At 36.1% G+C, this 23,632-nt stretch overlaps 1 protein-coding gene across 18 annotated transcripts in view; it reads right to left on the bottom strand.

Moving 5' to 3' along the window:
- Positions 1-23,632, bottom strand: part of ADGRL2 (adhesion G protein-coupled receptor L2) — a 395,343-nt gene that overhangs the window by 133,789 nt on the left and 237,922 nt on the right. Inside the window, exon 1 of one of the 18 annotated variants that reach the window (XM_074906462.1) lies at positions 18,674-18,768. The exons of the other annotated variants lie outside the window; for them this stretch is intronic. The gene's annotated coding sequence lies outside the window, so the exon portion shown is untranslated. Of the gene's footprint in view, positions 1-18,673; positions 18,769-23,632 lie in introns of those variants that run through there. 18 annotated transcript variants of the gene reach the window in all.

Below are 23,632 nucleotides of genomic sequence, written 5' to 3'. Positions count from 1 at the left end.
CTTATTTTAACTATTTTAACAAGAAACCACAGTTTCTGGAAGTATATTGACGATTTTGGGATATCAAAACCAGCAGAAACTATTCAACTAAGAATAAATGCAACATATTTTAAGGACGAATTTATGTGCTTTGTGCAATATATTGTTCTCTCTAGATTGCTGTAGCCTACAGACATAGAATTTAACTCAGTGTGCTGCTGCAAAAAGAATTCAAAATAAACTAACCAGCCCCTACCAGATTATCAATTACACATGTTTTTCTAAAAAAGCAAGAAAAAATTAAGCAGTGTTTGAAAACTGATGCAATAAGGTTTGGGTTTGCTGCTTTTCTTTCAACTAAAAATTAACAGCTTCACAGCGAACAATTTTTAATGTAACAGATATATTTGAGAAACTCTATGTGGCTCCAAGTAAAAGAAAGATGCCGTTCTAAAACAACTATTCATCAGCATAACAAAAGCTAATCCTGAAAGAGATACCCAGACATGAGCTGGAGCCAGAGAGCACTCCAACTAGAGACACTGTTGTCAGCCCTGTCCCTCTGACCATCCATCAGCGATACAGAGACCGTCAGTGGCATCTCACAACAACAACAAATCCCAAACCAAACAAGCAGGACCAGGAAAAGACATATTAAGTTACTTCTTTGTAAACTGAAAAAGGAGACCACAGTGAGCGGCTGTCCTGCACAAATAACTTATTTCCCCTCAGACCTTAATAAACCTTTTCTCTGGATCACTGACTGCTTTGGTTTGTGGGCGGGACAGCGAGAAACTCCCCAGAGCAAAAGGTTGCTTGAATTTCAGAGTGCAATAAAAGCTGCCCAGAAAATTTCAGTTGTAACTTAAATCCCTACCTCTGGGCCATACTGCAGTCTCCCACAGAAAAAATCCCAACCCTCTGCTGGAAACAGGAGTGGTTCAACTTGTTAAGTTTCTTCACATATGTGCCGCTAAAGAAGACTAGATCTGTAATAGAAATGTTAATGTTCAAACCTGTACACTGCAAAGGTACTGGGCTCTTCATACTGTATTCATAAGCTGTGCTCCAAGTCCCGAGTATCTTTGTGCCCCTGCCTTGCTTCCTTGTTCTTCTGTACTTCAGAAACTTCTTACACACAAAAAACGACTGCTGCAGAATAGGTGCCACTGTTGGCCACCCCTCTCCCCGCAATGTTGCTCGAAAGCACCCCAGAGATAAGAGAAAGCTGCTCCAAACATGCTCCTTGAAATACTTTAATCTTTGAAGAGAAAGACCTCTAAAGGACTAAGGCATCCTGACTCTACTCTATTTAACCTTCCCAAGGTTTTATTTTCTAAAGCCAAAAAAGGGTCTTTTAAGAGCTTCTGGACAACTGACACAGCATGCTCAAGAGCTGCCTTTTCCATCCTGTTCCATCCAGCTTTTCAGGCAATTAAAACAGAGGGGAATGCAGAGATATTTCCAGCTAAGCCAGGATGTTTTTCTTTAGTTGAAAGTCTTTCAGACTAATGCTGATATATTTTACAATATAGTGCTTAATTTTCCAAATCATCTTAGAAACACTGTGAAGCATTTGCAACCTCAGTCAAGCTTTAACATTCCCATTACAGAAATAAAATTTACACTAGCTTTGCAGACGACGAGGCACAGAGAGGTAAAGAACACCAGCCATAGCTGCACAGCTCATACATGCCGAGGAACTAGCAGGACCCAGGCAGTCCTTCTTATAAATCCTGTATGACCTACCTTGCCACACATGCAGCACCCCCACTGCCTTTCATAACCCAGTTTATGAAACTAAGTAATTCTGTAATATATCTGAGACACTCTGCAGAGGATAGGAGGGGGAAGAGAAGGCAAGGGTGAGTAGATATATATTCATACAATATAATAGACTATTCAGTCTCCTGAGAAATCACGTGTCCACGTGCTTTCCCATCATGAGGCTTGCCCAATTTTTAAAAAGTTAAACTTCCTATAATCTGTAACATAAGAATTTAATTAGTGCAGTGTGATTAGCAAAACTGTCTAAACCACATTGTAAAATACTAGAATGAGATTAATACTTTTTATGATCCAAGAGCTACAGTTTTATACACATCTGCAATGAGACACAGCTCGAGATTTGAACACTGAATATACCTTCAGATGCATTCCTAAATCTTCAATATGTTATTCAAAAATTGACTTACATTAGTAACTTTGCATTAGTGCTACACTACCAGATTGTAGAAAATCTTCAAAGTTATGAGATCTTACAAAAAAACCTGAAGACAATCAAGACCCCATGCTGATTTAGTTAGCATCTTCTACTATTTATGGTAAACAATCAACGCCTGATCTGTTCCAATTAAACAAGTTGCATACTGCAAGAAGAAAGGAAAGGCTAACTCTGCTCTGTCTAAAATTGGTTAACAGAGATACTTCCCATTAAAAGCAATTCAATGCTTAAAATGTACCAGAGTGTCTTATCTTCAATTCTGTATTCAACAGCCCCTATTAATTGTCACCTTGAACACTGTATTTCTAACCTAAAACATCTCTTCCTAAGTTGCATGGAAGGAATACAGTATCAGGAAAGGGAATAATACAGTAAGAACAAGACTTGACCAAGGTCATCCAACCTTGCAACAAAAAAAATTACTTCAATGCATTCAGCTGCATTGTGTTCTGAAGTGATATACCCATGCCTGAGGAACACCTGAAATAGTGTGCAATAAATGTGTACTGTAAATCAAGAATGACCACAGAAATGCCTACTCCACACCAGCTTGGGTTCCCACCTCATCAGTGCAGCAGATCATTCAAAATATCAAATCTACCTACCACAAGCCTTGACACTACAGAGTGCACTGACACTACTTTAACAGTGCAACACCACAATTTAGTCCATCAGCCCACAGCAGCTTGGTGCTCTACTGCAATCATTCACAGAGAAAATAAATAGGATTTGAGAGGAAAAGACTAAGGTTTTCCTTCCTCATCAGCACTCTAGCTCAGCTCGGCCTCATTCTCGTGTTTTACAGACACGTTACATGGCGTTCCATTCCCGACAAGCCAGCTTTGCCCCTTCTTGTTAACACAGGATAAAGCCTGGACACTCTAGGGAGTTTTCATTCAATAAGCCAGCAAAGTAAACCTTTGCTAGCGCTAATAAGAATGGCTTTTTTTGGCTCCAGGCACTCTCCTTTTGCCAAGTCTGAATTTCTCTTTTGCCTTTGCTAAATGCTCAGAATCAAAAAGCAGCAGGGGGTTCGTGGAGGGGTGTCTCACTCAATCCTCATTGCAAATTCCCTGTATTTCACCTGAATCGACACCGTGCCACTACATCAGACCACCTCCACTCAAACAGTGCAGGTAAAACCTTTCTAACACTTCTGCCCTCTGTGTGACTACATCTTCCTGCGGTCTCAAGGATAAATCCCCAGCATCCAAAAAGGGGGGAGGGAAAGGGATGCTGTAAGTCAATTACAACCGTTATCGGCTGTAATATCTTAGTGTCACGCTGAGCATGTTAAATATGCTGATCACTTTGGACACCAGAGGCACAGTCTAAAGCTGTTTGCTATTCTCTTCATTAAACTGCAAAACAAATAGCTCTCATTTTCAAACCTACGTAGGACAGATTTTATGAACATCAAAAATAAACAAGAAAATAATGAATAGCTATAAAAAACACCGAGAACTGTATGACAAACCAGAAGAAGCAATCACAACAGTTGAAAAAAATTCAAAGGCTTTTCAAACTTCTCACAGAAATCCTCAAAATAATCTATTTATATTAGAAGATATCATTCCTTTCCCTTAAAAAAACCAATAAAAATCACTACACTAACATCAACCAAAGACACTGCAGTCTTGTAAGACAGTAAACTGTCTGTTGACAGCCTTGACAAGGCTTTGCAAAGGCCTGTATTTCTCAAAGCTGTTATGCCACTTAGCTGATCTCTTTTTTTCCTCCCATCCAGTGTTTTTCACAGCTGAGAACTTGTTTGAAGTGGAAGTAGACTGAAAAACAAAACAAACAGAACTAAGTCCTGGGACTGTGGTCAAACATGTCCATACCTGTGCAGCAACGTGGTGTTTCTCCAGCTGTTTGCGAGGATTGCAAGGATCTGCTTTATAACCCCCCAGCACTGGGCTTAAGCAGGGGAATGAGTACAGATAATGCCTTTCACAGCAGATGCACTGAAGTAAGACCACCTCATTAGACCAGCATAGAGCCACCAGCAAAATACCCACAAGCTACTAACTTCCAAAATAAAATCAAGTTACAGGCAAAAGCAGAGACAAACATATTTTTACCCATGCATTTACAGCACTTTTACCCATGTTATAACTGGGTTAATGGGGGCTGTATAGCCTCAATACACTGGGCCTGCAACCAAACCACAGTTGGGGATGGCTGTGCTGCACCCTTGGTATCTGACATTCAGTCACAAACCTCTCTTTGGTAGCACCAATCCCCTGGAAACTGCTGCACTGAAGACTTCTTTTCTAGGCATGCAACAAGGCATGTTATCAAAAAAATTCATGAAGGTGCTGTTCCAGCATTCATTTTAAAGCATACCATTTTCTATCAGTTGTATTTAAGATCAATGTATGTGGTCTGTATTCAATATAAATTATATGGTTCAAGTTTCAAGAACAAGCTTGTGTAGGCAGCAAAGTCACTTCAGATAATTTTTTTAATTCTATCAAAACCCTTTGTTGTTACCAGAGAAAAAACAACTTTTTAAAGAGTAACTGAAAAATATTTATCATTTTTAAAGAATCAAAGTGGAAGGCACCTACATATACATACAGTGCACTGGGTGTAATTTGTGGCATATCTTTTGCTTAGAGAAGAATACAGTTCTAATGTTAACATCTGTGAGACCATGGCCTAATCATTGTGCAGTGAAATATGAAACAAAATCAATGGTGGCACGTAAGATGTAATCTCTACTGTGTTTGACTCACTGCACTGAATCCTTGACTCATAAATCAATTGTTACTAGCCATTCAGTGAATCAATATTCAGATTCCCTCTTGGTCTATACATATGACCACTAAATGAAATAATAATGGCCAAAATCTGTCATATATTAGGTTATCAATATTACCAAAAGGGATTTCTTGAGAGTAATGAGATAATCTAGGATAAAATACATCAGATAAGCAGGCAGTGAAATGTGAAAAACCTCTGACTAAATATAGAGACAGCAGGAGAAAGGTATTTTTAAATACTTGTACCTCCATCATATCCTCAAGTACTAAAATTTACCATAGCATCACAATAATGCATTTCATGAAAGACCATTTCAATAATGCATGCTTTTAATTAAGTTTTAAAACATGCTGTACTAAGTAGTTTTCTTTATCTTCTTTCATATAACCCCTTCTTAAGTTATTACTAGTTTTGTTTCTTTTCTCTGAAGCACAATTAATATTACAGTGATCAGAAAGTAGTATTTTCTTACCAGCAGCCTGATAGTCAGGAGCTTCAGAAGACCATAGTTTAATTCCACTAAAAACCCACTACCAACAAACAAACTTCTAAGACTAATTCTATAAAGCTGTATTTTCCAAACCATTCACAAACCATTTAGTTATTAAAAGATAGTGGATTATGCCTTGCAGAGAAACCTGAGAAGTACGCTGTGCTACTATCCCATACTTGGCCATGAGCCACATCAAAATTTGCAATTTTGACAACAGAAGAAGGGAAGAAATGATGGAGACCTCAAATACGTAACCTTTGAAAGAATAATCAACTAAGAATGATCTTTAACTACTTTCTAAGCACACCAGAGATTCCCCAGGCAAGTATAACTTACAGGTAGAAACTTCACTGAAATTACATAACCCTTTGGAGGACTTCAGCATGTATATTAAGCACAAAAAAAAAAAAAGTACACATTGACAGAGAGACAGCTTTCAGGTTCACTAATTTTACATAGCGGTAGTACTGAGAAGGCTGAAAAAAATCATGACAAAAATCAACAAACTCTGTTTTTCTTCCCTCGTAACTGGCTTTTCTCATATACACATTCATGGTGAAAACAAGAACTCAGGGGTGAGAAGCCATATACAACAGTAATGCCGAGACAGCATTAACTCTCTTCTTTGCACCTACACACAAATATACGACCAAATTACATAACTATTGCTCACAGATCATCACGAATGTGCAAAACATACGCAATAAATATGGCAAATAAATATTCAGTATCTATTCAGAAAGGGCCTGATTCTTCAACAGAACAAAGAATTTACTGCTGTTACTAGATGATGTGCTCTGTAAAGATGTACAAGTTGCCTAGGCATCTAATGATGCAACTATAGTTAAGAGTATTTTCTTGTACAATTTAAAAAGCAATGAACATTCAGGTGACTATTCTTAACTGTGCAAGGCAGCTGAATGACTACCAGTCATTCATCAGAGCTGTATCACTCCTTTAACTGCAGTGAACTGTGGGCTTTCTTATTTATTCAAACTATAATAGAAAAATAGAAAACTATTTCAGTTCATTTTTTATTCCTTTTGTAGAAAGGCTAAGTCAGAAAACTATAATTACATTTGGAGAAGTCATAAGCAAAAAGAGCTCTAAATTGTAATTGAACAGAAAGGCTCCTTTTACTTCCATATACCCCTATTTAAAACTCTTCTCCCTAGCATCCTACATGGTATTTTTTCTCCCTTGGGGGTAGGATGAGAAAGAGAAAAAGAAAAAAAAAAAAAGTACTGTAGAAAGAGTGAAGGCCTTTTCCGTGCACTGTAAAAAGGGAAGTGTGAAGTGGTATCTTCTAACTTTTAAACAAAATGGAATATCTGTTATCTCCAGCACTGCCACGCCAGCCATAGCGAGCACTTGAGGACAAAGTATCCCTAAACTGTTTTAATTCAAAGAATTTTTAAACAGAATTAATACTTTATAAAGTATTGAAAAGAATGAACTCTTTTCACTGGAGTGACTGAAAACATTGTATTTTCCATAATTTATTTTAAATCATCCATACAGCACAGATGAAATTTAAGATATATTTTGAACACTTTTTTTTAGCAGCAACATGACCTCTGATATTCTGTGGTTTCACCAAGAAGACAAAGAACTCTGTGTCATGCATTTACAATTTCTTTTAAATAATATAGGTCTTGGTAGCTCAATGTGACAATGACACTGCTACTTTGGAACAAATCGTATTTTTCTTTAATTAAATTATATTATGATTTTATATTATGATTTTAAATTATAATTTATTTAGCCTTTTACAATTACAAATACTTAATGGATTTTACTGTGTATTATTTTAGTAGAAATGAAAGAGAAATATTTTTTATAAAAATACCTGCTCTTCATATGTTCTGCTGCAGTTCATGAAATGTATGTGCAACTAAAAAGAAAAAAAGTAAGTCTACATTTGTCTATCAACAATATTTATAAGTGAACAGAGTGGAAAGATTACAAAATTTTAATAAGAACATTATATTATAGTAGCAATAATCTAGGTGTTTTACTGGGAAGTGAAGTGGATTACTGTAAATGAAATTTTAAATGTCCTTTCCATTTTATAGATAATACAAAATGACTCTTTTCATGTCTCCAGCGATAAGGATACATGTGCCACACATTTAAATAGTGCCTTCACCCTATCCAACCCTGCTCATGAATTAATAATTCAGTGACATTAATACAAGAAGATAAATGATAAAGAGGTTACCGCACAAGGGCCAACGGTACACATATACTTCTTTTAGAACAGCTAATACCTCTCTGCCAATTACAGTTAGAACTTTTTAACAGTTTTCAATGGCATTTTTACAATCTAAATAGCAGCTTATGCACACACAATTTCACACAACTCAAGCTTAATAAATCTCCTGCTGCTACCAAACAATCATTCTGGGGGATTAAAGTGCAACATCTGCTAACATTAATAAGCATTTTACACCGCAATATGTATAAAAGCAGTTGCTATCAGTCTTCTGAAAAAGCTTCTAGACTGGTTTGGCATAAATTATACCTTTATCGTTCAACTGTTAACTTCAGCTTACGGCAACAATAAGGTAGCTATATTGCTATATAGCCGGGAAAAAACAACAAAATTATATAGTGACTGCAATTATCATTTGTAGTGGAATAGTCTTTGAAAAACTTGAAAAACAAACAACAAATGTATGTATACAAAGAATTTCAGGTAAGAACCTGGTAAAGTCCCACAGTTTCAACACTTAAAAGAAACTGAAGCTCCCAATCTGTTTGCAAGAGACAATTTCTCTCCTAATACCAGCTATGGCCTTTTAATCCACCTTGGCCTTTTTAAATTTTTATTTTTATTTCTACCAAAGCAGTATCTACTGTGAAAGAATGCGTGCCTTTCCAAGGCATAAAATAAATATCAAGGGGTTTATTTAATTAGGAATTCCAGCATACATTTTTAGGTAGAATTTGGCAAATGAGCGTGCTTTGGAGTCGAGAGACATGTAACATCAGCTTGAGCCAAGAACACAGTTGGCAAGCACGGCACAAACTTTTACATGCAGCCCTGCCAACGCAACTCAAGCCCTGCAGTTCAGCCGTGGACAGCCGAATGCCAGAGCCTGCCAATCACCCCTTCTCTGTAGTGAATAAAACAAACAAAGTAATATTCTAGCTGGTCTTACCATTTTACTGTAAAGCAGTTTTTCAAATTATTTTTAAAAAATTGAGAAGTATTTCAGACTCTACCTTCATATACTCTACAATCTTAGTAAACAGAAAAGAATCAACAGTCGCCTTTGCAATAATAGATATTATTACTCTTGTAACACCTTTTTATAGTGCTCCAAGATAATTTTCTTGTGTGGATACATGGGGGCCAGTATCTGCAAGCTCATTTCTTTCTTTTACGCAAAAAGGAATGTGTATAAAAATTATCCAGAGATAAAACAGAACAGAAAATGAGATTAATAAATACGTAGAAAATATTTAATCTACTTTTTTTAAAATTAGCAATTAATTTCCCCCGATTTTTCCATTATTAATTGCTTAAACAATATTGTTTTAACCTTTTTTTAAAGTCAAAACATTGCTTTAAAAATTACTGTTATCCCATTCTCCTGACATAGCCTACATTCTTATTTGACATGTTATAAGAGAGATGAAGAAAATCAAAGCAATAATAAAAGATTCCAGCAATGCCAGTGCTTGACAGTAACTAACACTCAGGACCTTTTGATGCTATCAGGCTTTAAAGTACCCAGAACTAGGGCTGAAGCCAGGCTTGGCCAAAAAAAAGAACAGTCACTTAAGGACAGAAGGAAAAAGCTTAAAACAAAAGGTTAAGTACATTCAGTATCTATCTACTTTTTCCTCAGAATGATGGTTTCTTTAGGCTGAAGTCTGCACCTGCAATTCCCATACATATTTCAAAGATTGGAATCACTGTCGCCGGAGGAAACACATGGGGATTAAGAACCCAGATGCCTCAGTGCCACAAAGTCTTTTTTAAATACATCTTGAATTTTAGATTACCATTTTAAAATAAAATTTGTTGAAGTTCCTGTGTGCTGCCTGTAAAAACACAGCTTTATACTAAGGTGACAAATTCTTCTTTTCTTTTAGAATAGAAACACATGATATTGGCACACGACTTTGTTTTCAGGCTATTCCTCCACCCATACTCTAATTCTCACATCAGACATCCCCTGCCATGTGCTAGCCTTACACGTTCTTTAAGATTTACTGCTGCTGTAGTAGTCTCATGGCTATTTCAAATCCAGGTCACAACTTTCCACAGTTACTCAGATTAACATCTGCAATTTAATCTATTTTAACACAAGAATTCAACAGCACTGAGACAAAACCGAGGTGACTCTTTTGCTCAAAGATGAGTGAATATTGAATATGAAATTTAACAGGTTTTAATCATAACAGTTTGTAAACAGTGTAATACATATGTCTGCCCTAATTTAGTAAGATGGAATTCTCACATAACACTCATCAAACTGAGCACAAAAAAATGTTCTGGCATTTCACTAAATTAAAATCTTCAGTCCCCACAGCAAGAATGCACAAATTTAGATTTTATTAATACCTTAAATCAAACTCGCTTTTATGAAAGGCAATTTACAAGTTATCTTCTCTTGTGATAGCGAAGAACAGAACGGGGTCTCAAACATATTTTTACAGACACTTTGATGATAGCCTAACCTTTTGGTCTGACTGCTATTTTTAACAAAAATAGCATTTTCTTTGAAATCTAGCAAACTCCTGTTTTCATGAAAATAGTTTTAAGCCTTCAGTGACAGTGTCTGACAGCTCAACAGATAGATGGTAAATTTAAGAGAAGTTGTGCCTGTTTAGAAAATGTATGCCGTTTTACCAGCTTCTCATTCAGCAATATGAAAAACCTCAAATTTAATCTAGATCACCGTACTTCACAGCTCACCCAAAATTATCATATTGTGCAAAACCTTCACATTCACAAAACCATGCAAGTTATACACATGCTCAACAAGCCACCTTAATTGCTGCTCTATATACTTTAATGTTTTAAATTTCTAACACTAAACAACACTATCAAGCCTTCTGCATTGCAGGCACTTCTGTATAGATTACAAATCAGATGCACAATGAAATCATCATCAGGTAGACTTCCCGTACCGCCAGTTACTCACCAGAAATCAGTGAAAGTCACACCATGGGGCCAGAAAAAAAATGAAAAAAAAAAAAAAAGGCCAAGGGAGCAGGCAGAGCTGGAAGATGGCATCCTCCCAGCTATTTTCGAGTACAGTGGAAGTGGGAAAGCCCTTGGGTAGGGCGTAGAAGGAAAGCAAGCAGATGGAAAAGGGAAGGCCTAAGGAAAGATGCAGCAGTGCAGGCAGGCTCGCCCTGCCGTGCCATGGGTGGATGTGTCGGGAAGCCTGTGCAAAATAAAGAGGCAATTGAAGGAGCAGAGGAGAACTGACAATGAAAGAATGCAAGCCAACAGGGAACATGCAGCACAGTACAGAAAAGGGAAGGACTAAATATCTGAGTGTAATATTATTTCCTTCAAGAGGACTGCCAGCATGTAGGACCAGTTGCCACACTCTCATAACCCAATGTACAAGACTTATTTCTGTCTGGGACACAAACGCAAACTACGCTACCTGCAACTATTTGCTTTTTAATACACATGAAAAGCACACCAATCCACATCAGAAGCCACGAATCCGTTTGAAGAATGAGTCAAAGCAGTAATAAACGTGAAGACAGAGAAAGATAATGTTGGCACTAAATGTTACAAGATGGGCCAGCATGCACATGCAATGAGATGCACATCTGCCTGTATACCTACATACAATTATTTAGAAACATTTGCTGTTCTGCAAGTAATCATATTCTATAAATGACTGATAATTTCACAGTCCACAATAATAATAATAATTTTTAAAAGCTTAAAAAAGTTGACCACAATTTCAACACATCTACTGCACATTCCGGGCATATTTTTTTGTTGTTTAAAAATCAAGCCCAGAAGAGGTTGTGACAGTTATAAATGTACAGTTTATTTACAGGTCACTATTGGGCAGAACTAAGATTTTATTTTTGGAAGAAGAGAAAAAGAAAGACAGGAGGATGAATAACACAGACAAAAATGGAAAGGAAAAAAATCCAAAACATAAAGGCCCATCTTCTCAGATGCGTAAGAAGTGACAGACTGAGTCATGACAGAATACTTCACCTGACACTGCCTGGCTATCAACACACTCTCTAGATGTTACTTAGTTTTATTTTATTATCTTTTAATTCAAAAGGTGATTTGATGTTTCTGACCTAAAAACAGCAGCTTTATAGATCTTCTAAAAATAAAAATATCTAACCCACGATTACTATAGTGTACAATACAAGAAGAGCTTGCAGCAAGCACACTGTAAGATTTTAACAGCCAGACATTTCACCCCAATGATTTCTGGTCACCAAAATAAAAACCAAATTCACTGTTACAGTACTATTTTATGACAATTAAGTAAATACCACTTTTTAGCCTTTCCATGGTGTTGTTATTTACTAACTAGAACATGTACACGTTAAGTCCAGCTGGCTGAGAGCAGAAAGAAGGAAACCAGGCTCTTCTGAGCTGGCAGCAACCTTCGTCTGTGACTCCGGACAAGCATCATTTCTGATCTGCCTCACAATTTTATCACATGATAAATTGGACACTTTGTGCTTTTGAGTAAGTACCGTATTAATACCCAGACATGTACTCAACCATACACACATTCATGAGCGGACATTCATTTACTATTGTTCAAATTTGTTATTATTTTGTTCACTTTCAAAAATATTTCTAAAAAGCACAGTCTCTAAGAATAGCTTAAGATAGCTAAGAATAAAAATATATTCAGCTAAGTATTTTCAAATATTTAAGTATACTACTAAATGTTGCATTCCTTTCTAGAAAGTTATTTATGTTGCAATGACTACTAATAGCTCTAACTTCCCAAAAGCAGGCACCAATTGCTTCAACATTTACCAAGCACCAATTTCTTAAAATCTGGACTTATACAAAAGTCCATTTCCCACTTTTCATTTTGAGCTCCATTTAATAAGTCATAATTACGATTTCTTTTTCATATCGTTATTCTATTACAGGTACTGGGATATAACTCGCTAAACTGACATTGAATGGGCTGTGGTATAGGAAGAGAAGTACCACTGTCCTACTCAGGACCAAAACATCAATAATTCAAGCTGATTGGGAAACACTATTCAACAAGACGATTAATTTTTAAGAATGTGGTGGGCATAGTAACAAAGATCACAGAACAATTCCAAGAATCATCAACAAAGCTTACAAATATGAAGACTCTGAAATGAGTAAATCTACATCTCTTGTTCCAGGTTAAAAACCCTGGACTCTAGGAACCATAGTCTGGAATCCAGCCAGCAAGGCTACGAGCATCGCCAGTGACCCAGGCTGCTGCACAGAGGTACTCTCTGCCGCTCCAACTACGTGCTACAGTACTTTGTGCCATATACTGTGCTGCACCACTTAATTAGGTTTGTCAACGCAATTCTAAGGGTTTTTTGATCTTAAAGCTATTCTGTTGTAGGTTCCCACTCCAGAAGTAAGCTTTTAAAGCATTTAGTGAACCTGAATGTCAGTGAATATGCCTGAGAGCACACCAATTTAAAAAAAAAAAAATAAAAAAAAAAAACCCTAACCATGAAAAAATTAAAAATGCAAAACACAACTATCCTCGAAGGTGGTTCCATTTCCTACACATTCGTAAAACTGCATGGACTCCAGACACATCATTACTCAGGACGCTCCTGCATGCCTCCCAGGGCCCTCGCATGGTTCACCTGCAGCCCTGGACAGGGAGTGTGGTCGAAGGCTCCCCCAACCCCGGCACTTGTATGTGCCCTGTCCGGGAAGAGAGATAAGCAAATCGGTGTTTCCCATGGAGCACAGGATGAACTTTTCTGCTCGTAAGTGCTCTTATGGTTTCCATAGTGAATGTCATTTACATGAAGGCATTATAAAGGTTCCCACATGAAAATGCATCTCTGGCATAATTACATTCTTTCAAGTTACTTTTCCTCCCACTTGCTATAGTTCTTAGGTGAAAGGAAAATATTGACAAAAACAGGACATGAAGGGGACATAAGATAACCACAGACTGAAAAACACAAAACCATTTACAACTCTTTTTAAAAAACTTTAACTCTTTACTGCTACCGGACAGCTTGAGATCAACTACACAGGCTAAAATACTCTTTAATTTATAGCTTAAGGGTTCTTCCATGTTTAAGAGGAAGGCGCATGTAAAGAAATACAGTATCTTTCTCAACCTGTCTGTTCTTTGAAATGTCTTCCTTTTGACTTTTTGACTGTGAATAGCTGAAAAAAGGACAAACCTGGTTTCCAAGGATCTTCATCAGCAGACAGCACACACAACACTCCTGTCTTCTGTCTCACAACACTCGCACTTTTATATCACAGGCAATTTTTGAGGGGGAAGGGCAGATGGGACTACCTCCAGTTCACGAGGATTAGCTAAATTAGTCCTAATTACACCTTTGTTTTATTATAAAGCAACTGAAAGACTCTAGCCATGAATTTCAGTCTGCAGGACAGAAGGACTCCTGCTTTCCCAGACCTGAGTGGCAGCCATGACAAAGTCCACCACTGCGTACAGGATGACAACCGTTACATATCAGACCATGATTAACAGAGAGTTCCAAATCACATGCCTACAGTAAAAAAGGTGCTCTTTTTTTTTTTTTTTTTTTTAATTTTTGGATGGAAACATCATGTACATATTGGCATTCACAGTTTTTCACTAACACTGCAGTAAAAACACAACTTGTTCAATGGTCAGATGGACTTAAGTGTATTTTGGAACACAATACCAGGAGCTACTTCTTTATACCATTTGCAAGCCACAATAAAATTCCACCAAGCATATTTGTTCAGTTAGTTCAGCAGCAGCTAGTATTTCCTATATGTACAAGAACTGAACAGTTGTTCTTTTAGGTAACTTAAATGATGGCTGTAAGTAAATGATTGAGGAGATAGTAACCATTTCTCAACTGTGCAGAAGTGAACAGTCGTGCAAACTGCTTAACCACAGCACTGAAATAGCAACGAATTTTCCCACTGCCCCATGTATTTTTCATAAATCCTCACCAATTAGTTTTAATAATCTTTTAATGCTGCAGGTTTTATTCGGTGTATTGGTTATTATAAATCTATTTAAAATGTAAACAGAAATAATTTACTGGCTATCTTGCAGCAGACCTACTATAAAATTTTCATTTATTAGACTTTCCTTCAATTAACATATAGAACTTTGGTAACTTTTTTTTTTAATATATTCAACAAATTTTTTTAAAATAATTGTTTCATGTACTGAGTGATTTTGTGTGAAAAATATACAAGAAGCAAGAAATTTATTGTTTAGAGAATCGTAGAAATCACATGCAATGATCAAAGCTGAACAAAAAATTAAGCTAAATGCAATTAAATTAAACTGAACTTTTAGATTGGCCCTTAATTAGCTAGGTAATAAAAAGATGCTGATTTCACTGTACATCACTATATTATCATCTTAAAAAATGTAGGAGAGTCTATGTTCAGAAACAGGCTGAAAACCGTAGTTTGTAATCATGCCACTGTCTAAACACAGCTGTAAATATCACTATAATCAGAAATAATATCATTATATGCGAAGATGTAGTAAAGATCTATGAATTCCGTACAGGTGACAGAAGTATGAGGAAGAATTTCGTTCACAGGTATACTTCAAAGGTTATACTGGTTTTATGTGCTCCATTCGGCAGATTTTTCAGTTGAAAGCCAAGAACTGCTGATTACTTGCATCCCATTTGCCAAATACAAAAGCTTTATTAGTCATGACAGCACTGCTGTTCCAAACAAAGAGATATAAATAATAATAAAAAAGACGGGGGGGGAAGACAGACTTAACCCTTCTTCAGGGTTAGTTGTCTGTGGGCAGTTAAGTATGACTTAGTGTGGCTTCATTTTTAATGCACGCTGTAAGTAAATGACTACAATGTGGACTTGTGCTTTGATCTATTGTCTTGCAAACAGAATAATACTGATTTTAAGAAGCCATTCATAATGGAATTTTTTTAAAAAAGAAAAATGGTTAATTTATTTTACAGTTATATATACATTTTCAAAAAATGTTTCAGAAGAGCACATAAGGTTAAAAATTTGATAGAAATATTTCTGCATATATTTTCCTCTTTAAAACAAAGAAGTTGTCTTCTAAAATATTAGAAAACTTTTTCAATGGTAAATATGTGTAAAACATCCAATGCAACCTATTTTTCAATACTTTTTAAATAAATTAGAAATAATTATAATATTTAAAGCATTGATAAAAATGCTTTATCTCTTACTGAATTTTGATGCATTATTCATCTTTTATTCTGAGTACCGGCTGCTTCTTAGTGTATATAAGCCAAGCACTGCCCTCAACAATGCAGTCACAGTTCAAGTTTTCAAATCAGTTGGAGCTCCACATTCATCAGGGGGTAACATTCGTCCTTTTGTGTTTTCTTTTTCTTACAAACAAAAGATACAATCGTTTTCCACAGTTCAAAAATGAATGAAATGTAAGAACCTACAGAAGTTTTTCTAAAACAGAAAACGTTATTCTTTGCGTCGTAATTCTTGTTCTGAACACAAAACTAAAGACAAAGCTCCAGAACTTTGCTTTACTTGTGTAAATACAAGACATACGAGTTACTGATGACAGATGGAAGTCATACATTGATATCATGATTACAAAAATAATGAAGTTTTGAATATTCATTGTTTAATGCAGTTTTCAGGCCCCAGTTATTTTCCAGCAATCCACCAGAAAACATTTAAACCTGTGAGCAATATTACCTTCTATCAGCACTTTTTCAGAAGTGGAATATTTCATGTCAAAAGAAACAGGTGCATCTTTCCTCTGGCTTCTGATAATCAATAACAATTTAAACCAGATGGGTACAGGAACCTTCTATATAAAAGTCTTAGACATAGAATTAATCCAAAACACCTAGAAATGTCATGTCTTACAAACTTAATTAATGCTATGCATGCATGTGTACAATACAAGGAACACGTACTGGAAAGTTCTTCTACAGTAAGAATTGCCATCTACATATTTTCTTAATCTGTGATGACCTAACTATCATTTTGTTACAGTAAATCAGGGAAATAAAGGTATTTTATTTGTTTAAACACTAATTATTCCAGTATCTATTGAATTACACCTCAAGGTATCATCTTAAAATGTGTGGCTATTTCATCACCCTTCACCATTCAGGCTGCTGTTCTATTCAATACAGTTATTCATAAATTACTATATAACCTAAGGTATTTTGTTCAATCAGTCCCCATAAGTGTTTTTTATTGATAAAACATAATTAGTTTTACGAAATGTGACTAGTACATTGCTTCTGCCAAGTCAGTGAGTATTAATGTCTCACTTCTTTGTTTTTTAAAAAAACAGATGGAAAATTTTAAGAATTAAAGAACAGCTTGAATGTCACTTACATGCAAACTGTACAAGTATGACATTATTGTCACTTTTGTTCCTTGTAGTAATTTTTAAAAGTATCTAAGTTACTTATCACCATAAAAACCTGGTGCTAATGAAACACAGTTATGCTACAGCTAAAACAAAGTAACATGACTTTTTTCAAGTAGGCTCTTCCAATATGCCAAGTAAATTACCATTGTTGTACCTTCAAAATACAAGGGTGTTAAAAAATGTATCTTAATCCCAGCTGTATTATCCTCACAACAGAATTAAAGTTACATACACATCTTGATTTTCATATTGTACAGCAATCTCCTCTGAATGGAATTTCTGAAACATCCTTACCTCATGGGGAAAGAAAAGACACACTGTGTAAAGAAAGATTATGTCCATTGCCTCCCCGTAATTCCTCAACAAGATTAAATTAAGAAACCTCTCTTTCTTCATCATGACTAATACATAAATTTTCCCATGCAAAAAAAAGATGATGCAACTTTTCAACTCCTAGCACCTATCAAAACCTCTATGAAAGACGTAATTTATCTATTTTCTGTAAATCTTACCATTATAATCCTATTGGAGTGTAATTGCTGTGGCTAATATTCTTACCCTGTTATGAAAATGCTCAACATAAATGTGGCACTGAGTTGTTAAGATAATACATGATCATGCTGTGAGAGGGTAATACCTATACAATAGCCCTTGCCAATACCATAAATCTCTTTATTAGACAACAACCTATTACAGGAGATCTACTTAACTGTTTCCCTACTTAGAGGGCCATTTGGTGTTACAATAACAAGCTGACTTTTCACATTAGCAAGGATTAGCCAGTATAAATAATAAATCGACACCAAGTTGCTGCTCTTTTAGATATGGTAAATCGTTCCTGGTGTTTAAAAAGAGAATCCAAACTTAAATCCTAAAACCACGTTAGACTGAACATATGTTAAGTTTAAAGTTCTGTTAGTTTAAACTAACAAAAAAAAAATCAACTCTCAAACCAATTTATGGTGGCAGATTTATTACAGGAGAGCATGTAATGGAGAGCTGTTTCTGTTTTATGGAATGTGCATGCATACTGCTTTATTTCCAAACAGCATCATAGCAAATCATCTTTAAATTTACTGAAATATTTTGAAGTAGGATGATTGCCACCGTTTTTCCTGAGATAAATAGTGCAGAATTCATCTAAGTACCATCTATTATGCTTCTTGCTCAGCAAGCTAAGCTATATTATAAATGAATTACTTTCTTCTCTGAATTCTTAACTTTTTGAAGGATCATACACTTCCACATAACTATAATACAAATTATAAAACCTGCAATAGAAACAGATTGGGTTTTATTGTGCTAGATTAACAAAATATCACTATTTAAAATAAGCACTTCTGATTCTTCAGGCTAGCTTTTACATGACAATTTACAAATAAATTTAGGTTATAATATTCCTTGCTCTCTGTTGTCAATCTTTTTGTAAAGCTTAAGACAGCAATCCTTACCACTATTTGCCTGCTTCAGATCAACTGTATGAATTCATCAGTTATATCTGGATGAAACTCATTCACCTTTTTATATTTTATAGTAGAGAAAAAGCAAAATTAAGAGTTAGCCTTGCAACTGCAACCCCCTTGATTATGATCCATAGCACTGCTTGCGTAAATAGAAAAGACTTACCTATTGCTTTTTGGCTAGCACACTACACTGCACGAGGTGTACTGAAGACCTGAAAATACTGTGTTGTCTCTCTTATGCTGACATTTTTAGAATCAGAGAAGACAGTTTATGCAACAAAAATCTGCTTCCCGTCATACAAACTGTCCTCTTGCACCATGACATGCTAGAATTGTTTTCCTCAGATCCTTTTGAAATTTTCATATTTCAAAGAAGTGCCTTTTTATTGAAGTATTTCTAAAGTCAGCTTTTGCTTACTGACATTTAAAAATTTTTGCCCATTGTTTTCTACTGTTACTGATGGACAGTCTTTTTAAAAGCCATCTTGAGGAGCCTTTCTGCTCTGCATAACAGAGAAGGCACTGTGAAATGAAATTGTACTTACTGAAAGCAATTCAGCCCCGAATGCCTTGATTACTCTGATTATCTCATATACAAGCTCCCTCTGCAGGTAATAAGAAGAATGAGCAAAAATATGTGAAAAATGTGGGTAACAGTCGGCACAAGAACCCAAATAACCAGTCATTATTTTAAAGAAACTCTCTCAGAAATCCTTGCATAATGTTATCTGACTTAAGAAGCCAACACAGAAAACTGTCTTTTTTTCCAGCTCTGCGTCTCTTCTTGTTTCCTCAGAAAAGTTAAACATTCACACTTCAGTCTTTCCTACATCAAAATACACAGATCTTTTTCAAAGTCACATAAATGCTTTCAGGGCGGGGGGGGGGGGGGGGGGGGGGGGGGGGGGGGGGGGGGAAGAACGGGGAAAAAAATAAAAATAAAAAAATTGTTCCACTTACCCAGAACCAAACAGAAAGGAAAGACCACCCCAAACACGAAAACAAATTCGTCCTATCTGATGCATCTCCCTAACTCAAAACCAAGCAAACAGCAGCATCCCTCATTCTATTTACTGCTGGGAGATAAAACCCACTGCCACTTTCAGATACAATTACACATGCACTCCACTGAAGTTTAAAAGCAATTGAACTGAATGGTAAGTTACCTTGAAAATTAAAGAAGAGTCTATCAATTTATACCAAATTATGAAGTAACAATCATCCAACTGGAGGTAAACTGCTTTTCTTCCAAAAGATAATACCCTTACCTTAAAAAGTCTTAAGTTTGTTCGCCATAATAACATGAGCTTCCTAGATAAAAATCCCTTCAACACAAATGGGAAAAAGCTTCAATGAATGAAGCTATAAATATTAAGCAGATCAGAATTAAGCCTTCGTCCTATCTAACCTTTAGCACACACTCAAAAAGCTGGGAAGCCATCAGGCAACATTAATTTCTCTTCTAACATGGCAAGAATGAAAGTATGCCTGTGGTTTGGTTGTTTTACAGAGTCAAATACCATTTTCTTTACTTCTGCAAATAGTGTCACTAGACTCATGAAGAATACTTATAAAATAAATGCATATGCATAGGGCATAAAGTCACATATGCCCTGTGTGATTTTAATTTTCACTGGAAAAATAAACTTCAAAATATAACCTTTCAAGGTTTCAATGTCAGCTTTAAAAAAGCGGAAAACGACTCATGATATTCTAGTATGACTACAGCCATTACAGGGGACAAATATAGGACAAATTTGGGGGGTTCACTTCAAGATGATGAGACTGCTGCATACAGAGCTCTTTGCTGCTGGAATATCTTTAACAATTGCATCAACAACCAGTAATTATCAGATACTACTATGCACCTCAAATGAGGGAAAGAACGAGGAAGTAAAGAAAGCAGAAACAAAAAAAAAAAATCTAACATTTTGGAGATATGATGGTCTGTTTAAGCACCGGTAAGATTACTGCCTGAAGGGCAAAAGGATTTCTTCTCACTTTCAAGTTATGTCAGACTTCAACTCCCCTTCTTCTCTAAAACAATTCCGATCCTCAGCCCATTTTCCTGGCACAGCCAGCAATACCCCTCAGCTGCCGAGTACCTTCTCTCCTTTAAGCACTTTATACTGATTTACACAAGAATTAGCCTCACCGATTGACAGTCTGCGCTTAAGACATACCTATTAGACTCAAGTAAATCAAAGCTGCGGGAGACACTGCCCTTCGATATTTAAATGACAAATTTACCAACCAAATAGTTACGAATTGGTCTTCTGGAGAACACTCACTTTGTTCAAACCGAAGATGCAGTCATTATTCATTCTGGGAAAGCAAAGTTTTCCAAGTCAGTCACTTCAAGTAGAAAAAGTCTAAATTAAGCTTAGAAAAATGAATAAAAGGATGCCTGGATCAGGTGAAAAGAATTCTGCCTACCATCAACACAGGCATCAGGAAATTTCCAGAGAAATGCAGAGCCAACAGCTAAACTTGTTCTCGTGAATCTTTTCTTAAAATGTCTCTTTATTTAGAAGCAATGTTGCCTATTGCGAGGTAACTGTTTCTGAACACTGTTCACACCGGTGTAGACTCCTATGCTGTAAAAAACGACAAATACGATACTGTAAGAGAATATATAGAAAGGTGATCTGAAGTCTCCTTCTGGCATGTGATCTCTCTCCACCACTGCAGCACTAATTTCAGAGTACGGCGCTCTCTCTATTTACACCACATCCCATCAACAGCAAAGCAAGTATGATAGTCAGAAACAAGGTCGGTCATCCCCTCCCCAGCTGCCAGAAACAATTTTTAACAGTAATCGGCGTTAGATTATTCTGTCATCTAGATTCAGAGCAATAATCGGTTTGAGGTGTCAACTGATAGGAAAATACCAACAGAGGGCACAAAGGAAAGCAGCTGCCTACCCTAAGTGAGAGATTTGGGATTTTATCACGTCCAGAGGCAATGAAATAAACAGAAGTAGCCTAATTTTTAAAGCACAATTCTCCAGTGATAAATTGTTTTGCTGCTACTTTACTGATAATATCTATTTTTTCAACAGTTGCAGATACAAATCTAACCGTACATTAAGGAGATACACCCCTCTAGCATCGGCACACAGTAAGTGCTCAGCTCCTCCCTACACTGTGCCCTCCAAAGAAAGCCCAAGAAGTATGAAAATTCCCTTCTTTACCATAAAAGGTATGAACACGCCCAATACCCAATATATGCATCAAGACATCCCTAATTTAAGAATTAGCATATTAAACACTATCAGAATTCAGGATCTTAAATAGCAGTCTTCATTCCTGTTATTTCACTCCAGCTTTTGTAGCCCACTGTGGCCAAGTAACACATCATTAAAATATAAACACAGTATAAAAAACTCATATACATTGATCAGTGTCAAGTCAATCTGCATAACATTTTGAAAACAGTTCCAATTTTTCCCTACATTGCTGCTTGGGCAAAAGGAAGTATCTTTCTTGGATGGTAAACACATTGTAAAACACTGATAAAGGGAAAAGACAGTAATTTTAACGTTACTTAGTACACCAAGGGACAAAATAGGCAGACCTAGACTCCACTGTATTTGTATGAGGAAATGGCGTAAGATAAATCTCCCATGACAAAAAACTGCATTACATGAAAAGGAAAATATTCTTAATATTGCATCTACGTAAGGAACCTAAGTAGCTTCTTATTAGCTCTAACTAGATTTTCTCTGAAGCTACTTTCACTCCTGAAATACAGACATTGATACTTAAATCTTTTTTGTGTAAATGTTAGTGTTTATAATGTGCTCCTAAGAGATTAAGACTAAAAAAAAAAAAAATAACCACACAACCAAGACAGGCCCTATTTTTCTCAGCCCATGATCACTTGTCAAGCCATGATTAATGCTGTGCTCTGTAGAGGGAGACATTACATCTAGGCTACAACAGACCTAAATTTTACCCTAAGGCAGAAGTCTGATTTAAACATCTCTATTCAAAGTGACATTTGTCCTCTCTTTTCAACCAGTTTCCTCTGAAATTCCAGTAAACTGACTTTGTGACCTACAAATGGTTCATTGATTCTAACTTGTCGTGTTGCCTGTCCTTGTAGCAAAGTTAGTTTTGGTGACTGAATGAAGCAAGATGTTATGCATTCAAGAGAAATACAGGAGCAGAGTCCATTAGGTGCTCTATTAAATGCTCGGTTGGGTAACAGCAACTAGAATTTACGGCTATAAGGATTCCAGCTTACACAGAAGAGCTAAAGATAAATACTGAGGTCAACATTAAGAATCAGAAAATATTTTTATATTCAAAAGTAACAATGGCCTTCATATTCTGAGGTGATGAGCAAAGATATTTTTTTTTGTATTACAGACAAGCACACGGGCATCGTCAGGGCCACCCTGAAAAGTAATTACATTTTATCTCTTGCCTTTCACTCTGAAATGTCTGCTAACGTATTTACATTTGTCTGTTACAAGAACAACAAGCTAGACAGGAGAAAAAACTAGCTGTGATCACTTATCTGAAGTAAATACTGTTTCTCCAGTGAATAGTATTATTACATCTATTCTATATTGTTAGATACTTCGGTTTATCTGTAGCTTCTACCGTAGGAATATAAATAAGACATGCTTATACCTTATAAAGAAGTAGCCTAATAGCAGACCTGGACATGAAGAACATTCAATATCCTTATTACTGAACATGAAAAATGGCAACGTTTGATAATATTAAGCGATTTAGACAATGCTGGCAAGTTCCTACTAGTGAAGGTAATCTTATTTCTGGTGCTTTTCAGGGTAAATTGATTTTTTTCCCTCCTCTTAGCTGCTCTGATAATTGAACAAATTTATACAAGTGTGATGGGACTTAGCAGACAACATGCAAAACATTTCCCAAACATGAAGTACCTTACTCATAAAAAAGAATTTTTGTTGTTATTAAGCTTGCTTTGTGCCAGGATAACAATCAATAGCATTTTGTTGGAGACTGCACTCTACCTGCAGGTGTTAAGCACTGTGCTTGCTTCAGTCAGGCTGCAATGTTTTTGATTATTATGCCTTTCTAAATAATTTGGGTAAATAGCAGGCTAGAGTAAGTTAAATCATTACAGTACCTTA

Source organism: Athene noctua, chromosome 5 (genome assembly GCF_965140245.1).
Source record: "Athene noctua chromosome 5, bAthNoc1.hap1.1, whole genome shotgun sequence".
Lineage (NCBI taxonomy): Eukaryota > Metazoa > Chordata > Aves > Strigiformes > Strigidae > Athene > Athene noctua.
The sequence above is the reverse complement of the archived record's forward strand: the minus strand, read 5'-3'. Positions and strand labels throughout refer to the sequence as shown.